This window comes from Aotus nancymaae, unplaced genomic scaffold (genome assembly GCF_030222135.1).
Source record: "Aotus nancymaae isolate 86718 unplaced genomic scaffold, 86718_ANA_hifiasm-v0.15.2.pri h1tg000019l, whole genome shotgun sequence".
Classification (NCBI taxonomy): Eukaryota; Metazoa; Chordata; class Mammalia; order Primates; family Aotidae; genus Aotus; species Aotus nancymaae.
Window position 1 is genome coordinate 17444046 of NW_026988431.1, and position 10109 is coordinate 17454154.

General features: G+C 41.9%; 1 protein-coding gene across 2 annotated transcripts in view; it reads left to right on the forward strand.

The window, feature by feature from the left end:
• The window catches only part of NKIRAS1 (NFKB inhibitor interacting Ras like 1), a 32511-nt gene that overhangs the window by 9211 nt on the left and 13191 nt on the right, over nucleotides 1-10109 (forward strand). The gene's annotated exons all lie outside the window — the stretch shown is intronic.

Consider the following 10109-nt stretch of genomic DNA (forward strand, 5'->3'; position numbering starts at 1 on the left):
GTTTTTCTGAGATAGAGTCTTACTCTGTCTCTCAGGCTTGAGTGCAGTGGTGCAGTCTCGGCTCGCTGCAGCCTCCGCCTCCCAGATTTAACTGATTCTCCTGCCTCAGCCTCCCAAGTAGCTGGGACTACAGGTGTGTGCCACCATGCCTGGCTAATTACTTTTTGAATTTTTTTTTTTTAGTAGAGAGGGAGTTTGACCATGTTGGCCAGGCTGGTCTTGAACTCCTGACCTTAAGTGATCCGCCTGCCTCAGCCTCCCAAAGTGCTGGAATTAGAGGCATAACCCACCACCCCTGGCCCACATTTGTTTTTCATTAACCATTTTGATGAGCTCTGCTTCTCTTTTAGCTTTCTAAAGTAATATTTAATAATTGTGGTTAAATTCATATTTAGTGTTTATTATAATACCTATGTCAGTAGTTCTCAAATTTTTTGGTTTCAGAATCCTTTTGCCCTGTGAAAACTTACTGAGGACCCCAAACAGTTTTTGTTTATGTGGGCTGTATCTTTCAACATTTACCATATTAGAAATTAAAACTGTGGCCAGGTGTGGTAGTTCATGCTTTTTTTTTTTTTTTTTTTTAGTTTAATGTATTTTAATAGCAAACTTACAGGAACAGCACAGAAGACAGACAACATTAAAAACACATACTTGCATGTAGGACAACTCAGTTAGAAAAGTATAGTGAATGGATGGAATCTACTGTATGATAAAAATGCTACAAACACCATTTAGTTGCCGTCAATAAGAAATTTACTTGTTTTAAAAAAATCCAAATGCTGGCATTGTCCAGAAAAATTTAACAGGTTTATTTATAATTATTATAAAGTTGGACTGCTGAAACTTGTTCACTGAAACATTTTAACTTGCATTAATGCTTTACGTTTCCACATTTATATTAAAAATTCACGCATAAATGAAAATGGAAAAACTGCCGATACCTGATTTCTGTCCACTATTTTTCCACTCGCAGTCATATACTTAGGTACCTTTTGACCCCATGGAAAAAAAATTATCTAACGTTCAGAACTACCAATAACAGGAAGAAGAGAATTTTTTTTTTTTTTTTTTTGAGAATGAAATGTTTCCCATCATAGTGGATTCTTAAGCACGCTCTCCACGTATGCGGCGTGCTAGCTGGATGTCTTTTGGCATAATTGTTACACGTTTGGCATGGATAGCACAAAGGCTGGTGTCTTCAAAAAGGCCAACCAGATAGGCCTCACTTGCCTCCTGCAAAGCACCGATAGCTGCACTCTGGAAGCGCAGATCTGTTTTAAAGTCCTGAGCAATTTCTCACACCAGACGCTGGAAGGGAAGTTTGCGAATCGGAAGTTCAGTGTACTTCTGATAACGTCTAATTTCACGGAGTGCCACAGTACCAGGCCTGTAACAATGAGGTTTCTTCACTCCTCCAGTAGAGGGCGCACTCTTGCGAGCGGCTTTTGTAGCCAGTTGCTTTACCACCGGTAGATTTGCGGGCAGTCTGCTTTGTACGCGCCATGGTATAGAGACCTCCTTACTTACCCACCTTCTCCTTCGGCTGGAGCTGGGTGAGAGAGGCGGCACTGGTGTTGGAGAGCTATGGCAGCGCAGCGGTGGCTGCGAACACAATTTTTTTTTTTTTTTTTTTGAGATGGAGTCTCTCTCTGTAGCCTAGGCTGGAGTGCAGTGGTGTGATCTCGGCTCACTGCTACCTCTGCCTCTCAGGTCCCGGTTCAAGCAGTTCTCCTACCTCAGCCTCCAAAGTAGCTGGGATTACAGGCATGCGCCACCATGCCCGGCTAATTTTTGTATTTTTTAGTAGAGACAGGGTTTCACCATGTTGGCCAGTCTGGTCATGAACTCTTGACCTGGTGATCCGCCTGCCTTGGCCTCCCATGGTGCTGGGATTACAGGCATGAGCCACTGTGCCCGGCCAGTAGCTCACACTTTGGTAATCTCAGCAGTTTGGGAGGCTGAGGTGGGAAGATCACTTGGGCTCAGGAGTTTGAGACTAGTCTGAGACCTCATTTCCACGAAAAACAAAAACAAACCAAAAGACAGAAATTAGCCAGGTAGGCATGGTGGCACGTGCCTGCGGTCCCAGTTACTTGAAATGCTGGGGTGGAGAATCACATGGGAGGTTGAGGCTGCAGTGAGCCATGATCATACCACTGCACTCTAGCTTAGACTCCCTGTCTCAAAAAAGAAAAAAAAAGGAAAATGGAGACCTTTGTAAACTACTTATTTTTTTTCTAAATGATGCTAATAAACTCATATTCTAAAATAACTTTATGAAAAAAATTATATTTTCAAAATAGTGAGAAGGCTGGCATTGATTTACTTTTTTTTTTTTTTTTTGAGACAGTCTCACTCTGTCGCCCAGGCTGGAGTGCAGTGGTGTCATCTCAGCTCACTGCAACCTCCACCTCCTGGGTTCAAGCAGTTGTCCTGCCTCAGCCTGCTGAGTAGCTGGGACTACAGGCTCATGCCACCATGCCCCGCTAATTTTTTTTTGTATTTTACTAGAGATGGTGTTTCACCATATTGTCTAGGCTGGTCTCAAACTCCTGAGCTCAGACAATCTGCCCACTTCGGCCTCCGAAAGTGCTAGAATTACAGGCGTGAGCCACTGCGCCCAGCCATTGCTTTAATTTTTAGAAAATCCTTCTGATGTCCAACTTAATAGAAGGCAATTATCATATCTATTAATACTTGCCTTTGTAATCTATTATGATGTGGTGTTTTAGTTGAAATATATGAAGAAGGCCAGGAGTGGTGGCTCACGTCTGTAATCTCAGTACTTTAGGAGGCTGAGTCAGGCAGATCACCTGAGGTTGGGAGTTTGAGACCAGCCTGACCAACATGGAGAAACTCCATCTCTACTAAAAATACAAAAAATTAGCTGGGCGTGGTGGCATGTGCCTGTAACCTCAGCTATTCAGGAGGCTGAGGCAGGAGAATCACTTGAACCTGGGAGGCAGAGTCTGCAGTGAGCTGAGATCGAACCATTGCATTCCAGCCTGGGCAACAAGAGCAAAACTCTGTCTCAAAAAAAAAAAAAAAGAAAAAAGAAATATATGAAGAAAATCTAGCCTCACACAGATACGTAGTTGGAAAAGGCAGGAGGAATACTTTAATAGCCTTTTCAGATAATTATGGATATTTTTCTTTGGTATTTCACTAAAACTCAACAAGTGATGGTTATTTAAAAGTTATTTCAGTGTAGAATCTGTAATCATATTCGGGAACGTTTTGTACTCTGCTACATTAAAATCTCATTGATTGATCCTGCACTTTAAATGGGTCTTTTACTCAAGTGTAGTTTTTTTAGCATCATGAATTGGTCATTTGGAAAATTTTGGTTTTCCATATCACTTTTGTTAATATCACTACCAATTTCATCAGTATTGGGAAGCTATGAAGTTCATGATGATGGATACAATTCTCATTTTTGCTTGAAAGCTCAAATTTTATTGACAACAAATACCGTTACCATAGTTATTTTCCTTGAAATGATACAGACTTCCTTTATTTTTTAGAAAATGTTTGTCAAATATCATAAATACATAGTTTTTCTGTCTTTCCTTCTTTTTAAAAAAGCTAGTTCAGCTTGCAATTCAAAACATACAAGAGATTTTCCTCGAGACAGTTACCATAATTGTATACAGAAATGCTTTATGCAAAGTTCCCATTTAATCCCATAGAATGTTGAAAAGATACATACTCAGGGCTTGAGATTTAATAAAATTCATCATTTTTGTTGCTTCATTAAGGACATTCTTAAGTAAAACTGGCTTTTTCTTTTTTAACCACAAGCACAAGGTGGTGAAGAATCTAATGGCAACTATATCCTTAGTACCATTGACTTGATTTGCACTGAGGTATGGGCAGTTTTACCCGCCATTGCTTTTGCACCATCAGTACAAATGTCAACACAGTGGAAAAGACAGATGCCTTAGTATTATTATGAATATAGTTTTGCCCATGTGGATCCCCTGAAAGGAGACCTCACGAGATCTCAGACCAAGTTGGAGAGCTGCTGGCATATGTAAATACAGTACAGTTGACCCTTAAACAGTGCAGGGGTAAGAGGTGCTAACTCCTCCCCCAGTCAGTTGAAAATCTGCATATAATTTTTGACTCCCCAGAAATTTACTAACAGTTTACTGTTGACCAGAAGCCTTAAAGCTGATAACAGAAACAGTTGATTACCATGGTTTTGTATGTTGTGTGTATTATATACTGTACTCTTAAAGTAAGAGATAAAATGTTATTAAAATAGTAAGAAGCTGGGTGAGGTGGCTCATACCTGTAATCCTAGCACTTTGGGAGGCTGAAGTGGGCAGAACACTTGAATTCAGGAGTTCAAGACCAGCCTGGCCAACATGGTGAAACCCTGTCTCTACTAAAAAAATTAGCTGGGTATCGTGGCACATGCCTGTAATCCCAGCTCCTTGGGAGGCTGAGACAGGAGAATCGCTTGAACCCAGGAGGCGGAGGTTGTAGAGAGCTGAGATTGTACCACTGTACTCTAGCCTGGGAGACAAAGCAAGACTCATTCTCAAAAAAAAAAAAAAAAACCATATAAGAGAAAATCTATGTACTATTCAGTAACTGGAAGTGGTGCATCGTAAAGGTCTTCATCCTCATGGTTTTTATGTTGAGTAGACTAAGGAGAAGGAAGAGAGGGATTGATCTTGCTGCGTCAGGGGTGGCAGAGGAGGAAGAACATCCACATATAATGTGAAGTTCAAACCTCTGTTAAGGGTCAGCCGTGTTCTCAGCTGAGCAGTATAGTATACTATGATTCTTTTTTTTTGTTTTGTTTTCATGGAGGCTCATATTTACTTTGTCATTTCTTTAGTTTTGTTTATACCTTTTGCTAATTCTATTTTTTTTCTTGGCTAGGTTCGTCAAGGAGCTCTGTGTTCTCTTACCTACCGTGCTACCATCATCATAGAACCTCCCCTTTGTTTCCTCCCTGTTTTTGTTTGCCTCTTTGTTTGTTTGTTTTTTTTGAGATGGAGCCTTGCTCTGTCACCCAGGCTGGAATGCAGTGGTGTGATCTCAGCTCACTGCAACCTCTGCCTCCCAGGTTCAAGCAATTCTCCTGCCTCAGCCTCCCAAGTAGCTGGGATTACAGGCATGCGCCACCACTCCCAGCTAATTTTTGTATTTTTAGTAGAAATGGGTTTCACCATGTTGTCCAGGCTGGTCTTGAACTCCTGGCCTCAGGCAATCCGCCTACCTCGGCTGAGATTACAGGTGTGAGCCACTGCTCCCAGCCTCTCCCTGGTTTTGATTTCCTGTTTCCTCCATCTCTTGTCACCTTCTTTTGGTTTATACCTTGTTTTTTTTCTTGATGGAGCACATTTTCTAGTACTTTTCTGGAGTTGAGCAGGTTGTAGAGTGGAGCAGAACATCCAGTGATGATGGCCTTCAAAATGCCCTATGCCTGGCACATAGTTGTGACCCTGGGGTTTCTGAATTGAGATATTTACTCATTGTGCTTGGGATTTCCTTTACTTCATATCTGTATTAGGTTCTGTTTCTTCCTCTTTCTATGGTTACATGTTAATTTTTTTTTTTTTTTTAGACAGAGTCTCACTCTGTCGCTTGGGCCGGAGTGCAGTGGCGTGATCTTGGCTCACTGCAACCTCTGCCTCCCAGATTCAAGCAATTTTCCTGCCTCAGCCTCCCGAGTAGCTGGGACTACAGGCGCCCCCACTACGCCCAGCTAATTTTTCGCATTTTTAGTAGAGATGGGGTTTCACCGTGTTGGCCAGACTGGTCTCGAACTCCTGACCTCAGGTAATCTGCTCACCTTGGCCTCCCAAAGTGCTGGGATTACAGGTGTGAGCCACCATACCCAGCCCAATTACATGTTAATTTTTATGGAGGGTCTCCTCAAATACTTTTCTGAAAAAATATACAGGATACATGTTTTGAGGCTTTGCATGTTTGAAACTTTCTTTATTTTACACTAACGTAATTTTGATGGGTTTAGAACTCCACGTCAAAAATAATATCCTTTCAGAATTTTGAAAACATTGCATGTATGGCTTAATCGATAATTATAAGACAAACCTTGACAAAATCTCCACATGGGTCAAAAAGTACAGTGTTGAGGACACGCCAGTGGCTCCCTGCGTTCTTCTCTCCAGTGGCAGCTCAGTCCTTCCCTTGACTTGGTTGATCATTCTCTGTAATTGCCACTTATGTATGTATCAGTAAATGGTATAGTTTATTTTTGCCTTATGGATTTTATATGAATTAAATTCATCCATGTCTGGCTTCTTTCACTCAACATTATATTTGTAAGATACGTCAGGCCAGGCATGGTGGCTGACCACTGGAATCCTAACACTTTGGGAGGCTGAAGTGGGAAGATCACTTGAGCCCAAGAGTTTGAGACCAGCCTGGGAAGCATCAGGAGACTGCATTTCTATTTAGGCAAAAAAAAAAAAAATTCAGATTCATCCATTTTGCTGTAGCTGTGGTTGTTTACTTTTCATTGCGATACCATTCTATTGTATAAAGCTACCACTATCTCTTCTGTCTTGATGAACATTTGGGTTATTTCCAGTTTGGAGATATTGGAAATAATGCTACTCTGCAACATTATCGTACATGTATTCTGGCTATTACGTGATAAATTCTGGGATGCATATCTAGGAATGAAATTGCTGAGTCACAGAAGGTGTGTCTCTAACTTTGCCAGCTTTTATTGTCTTCTTCTGGTGCTACTTTTGAGAATCTGGGAGCCATTATGATTCTCAATGCTTTATCTGTGGAAGCTTTTCTAGGCTCTCTTCTTTGTTCCCAGTTGCTATGGTTTGAAGGATATTGTCCCTTCCAAACTTCACATTGAAACTTAATCCTCATTGCAATAGTATTAAGTGGTGTGGCCTATAAGAGGTGATTAAGTCATGAGGGCTCCACTCTTCACCTTCTGAGAACTAATCCCTCATGAAAGATTAGCATCCTTATAAAAGGGCTTGAGGTCAAAGGGAGTGCTCTCTTGCCCTCTGTCTCTCCTGCCACACAACATTTAACCCCTCCCAGGGATGCAGCAACAAGGCTCCATCTTGCAGTGGAGACTGAGCTGTAACGACACCAGACCTACTGGCACCTTGATCTTGGACTTCCAGCCTCCAGAACTGTGAGAGAGAAATTTTCCATTTATAAGTTACCCAGTCTGTGGTATTTTGTTATAGGAGCACAAATAAACTAAGACACCAGTGTTCTGAAATTTCAATGATGTGTCATATAATTGATCTTTTTTGTTTGTTTGTTTAAATGATGGAGTCTTACTCCGTTGCCCAGGTTGGAATACGGTGGCACGATCTCAGCTCACTGCAACCTCCGCCTTCTGGGTTCAGGCAATTCTCCCACCTCAGCCTCCTGAGTAGCTATGATTACAGGCGTGTGTCAACATGCCCAGCTAATTTTTGTATTTTTAGTAGAGATGGGGTTTCACTATGTTGCCCAGGATGGTCTCAAACTCCTGACCTCAGGTGATCTGCCTGCCTTGGCCCCCCAAAGTGCTGGTATTACAGGCGTGAGCCACCATGCCTGGCCAATCTGTTTTCACTTACTGTAGTGGACACTTAAAGGGCCCCTTCTACATGGAAATGCATGTTCTTCAGTTTTGAATTATTTTGTTGTTGTTTTCTTTCCTCTGTGTTCTCTGCTCTTTTTTTCTGGAACTCTCTTTTTGGATGCTGGACCTTCTAGACTGGTCCTTGAATTTTCTGTTCATAGTTAAAAATGAACACCTAGGCCCAGTGCGTTGGCTCACGCCTGTAATCCTAGCACTTTGGGAGGCCAAGGCAGGCAGATACCTTGAGCTCACAAGTTTGAGACCAGCCTGGGCAACATGGTGAAACCCCTCTGTACAAAATAATACAAGAATTAATGGAGCTTGGTGGTGTGCACCCATAGTCCTACTTACTTGGGGGACTGAGGTGGGAGGATCACTTGACTCCAGGAAGTCGAGGCTGGCTGCAGTGAGCTGAGATTGTCTCACTGAACTCCAACCTAGATGACAAAGTGAGACCCTGTCTCAAAAATAAATAATGAAGACTTAAAAAGCCAATTGGAGGCCGGGTGTGGTGGCTCATACCTTTAATCCCAGCACTTTGGGAGGCCGAGGTGGGCGGATCACAAGGTCAAGAGATCGAGACCATCCTGGCCAACATGGTGAAACTCCATCTCTACCAAAAATACAAAAATTAGCCGGGCATGGTGGCATGCGCCTGTGGTCCCAGCTATTAGGGAGGCTGAGGTGGAAGAATAGCTTGAACCCAGGAGGCAGAGGTTGCAGTGAGCCGAGATTGCGCCACTGCACTCCAGCCTGGAGACAGAGCGAGACTCCATCTCAAGGGGGGAAAAAGAAAAGCCAATTGGAAGGTCTAAGCATCTGGTTAGGGTTCATGACTTGGAGCTTCACTTAGGTGATCTGGCAGGGGTATTTGCTGGGGAACCCTAGATGTCAGTATATTTAGAATTGTTTGCTTTTCCATTGGCCAGACTTTCCAGATTCCTCTGGATGGGAATAAAGACCTGGCTGCCAGTGTTTTGGGAGCAGAAAGGGAGAGCCGGAGGACTTCAACATTCAGTATGTGTGTGTGCAGGCATGTCACTTAATTGCCCCGTTTTCACTGTGGAATTCATAGCCCTTATCCCACAGTCCAGACAACCTCTATTTAACCCTCTCCAGAGATTGCACCCTTAAGTCTTCCCTTGGTGTGCGAGATGGGTAGTTGCCCAGCAACATGGAGTGGGAGAGGAGATCCAGAGAACTAGTGGAAGACTCATGACTTCATTTGATCTTTAAAGGACCAAAATATCAAAAGGTCTGAGCTTTAGACCCCCTTTTGGAGATGCAGGTGGGGATGGGATAACTGGACTGGTTTTTTGGTGGATAAAACATCACATGACAAAACGCTTGGTAGTTTTTGCTTTTAAATCAATTTGTAATCAAAACCCAATAATAGATTTGTGTTTTAATAGATAACCTTTAATTACCTTAAGGCTTAATTTATGACAGGATGACACAGACACATATATACAAAATCAAATTATGAACAATTTTACCTTTCTAAACACTGAATACATTCCTTATGAGTTATGTTGATGAAAGTAAATTTTTGGTTTCTCATGATCTCATCTGTGTATCATCATGTGATTATTCCTTGTAATCTAATACTTACGGAGATTTTATGTAATCTAATGCTCATGGACATTTCATGTAGGGCACCTGGAACAAATCATTCTACACTATTTAGGTTGTTTAGGAAAACTGTAACTAGAGTTTTCTAAAAACTATAACATATGATTGGGGGTATAGGATGTTACCCATGTGATTTTACTTCTGGATGTATCTCATATTTATTTTTAATTATAATTTTTCTTTTTGAGATGAATCTCTCTGTGTCACCCAAGTTGGAGTATAGTGGCATGATCTTGGCTCACTGCAACCTCCACCTCCCAGATTCAAGCAATTCTCCCTGCCTCACAACCTCCTGAGTAGCTGGGATTACAGGTGCCTACCACCACGCCTGGCAAACTTTTTTATTTTTAGCAGAAACAGGGTTTTGCCATGTTGGCGAGGCTGATCTCAAATTCCTGACCTCAGGTGATTTGCCCACCTAGGCCTTCCAATGTGCTGGAATTACAGGTGTGAGCCACTAATCCTGGCTTCATCTTTAAATATGAAGGTGGTTACTGGGACTATACCTTACCTGTCTTATCAGATGTCTCTCTACTACGTATTAAAATTCAGAGAGTTAATCTTTTCCCTTTAATTCCTTTATCAAAAAGGGCTTATCGAATATTTGCTGTGTACACAGAATGGTTCCTTTCACTCAATAAACTTAGAGACTAGTTGAAGAGAAACTTGCACAAATGTAACAAAGTGGTAAAATGCATTTTTAAAAGATCATAAACAAGAAAGGAATTTTTGTTTTTATACAGAAGAAATATATTTAAAAATAATTTTGTTTAGGCCAGGTGCAGTGCCTCACACCTGTGATCCCAGCACTTTTGAAGGCCAAAGTGGGTGGATTGCTTGAGCCCAGGAGTTCGAGACCAGCCTGGGCAACATGGTGAAACCCCAT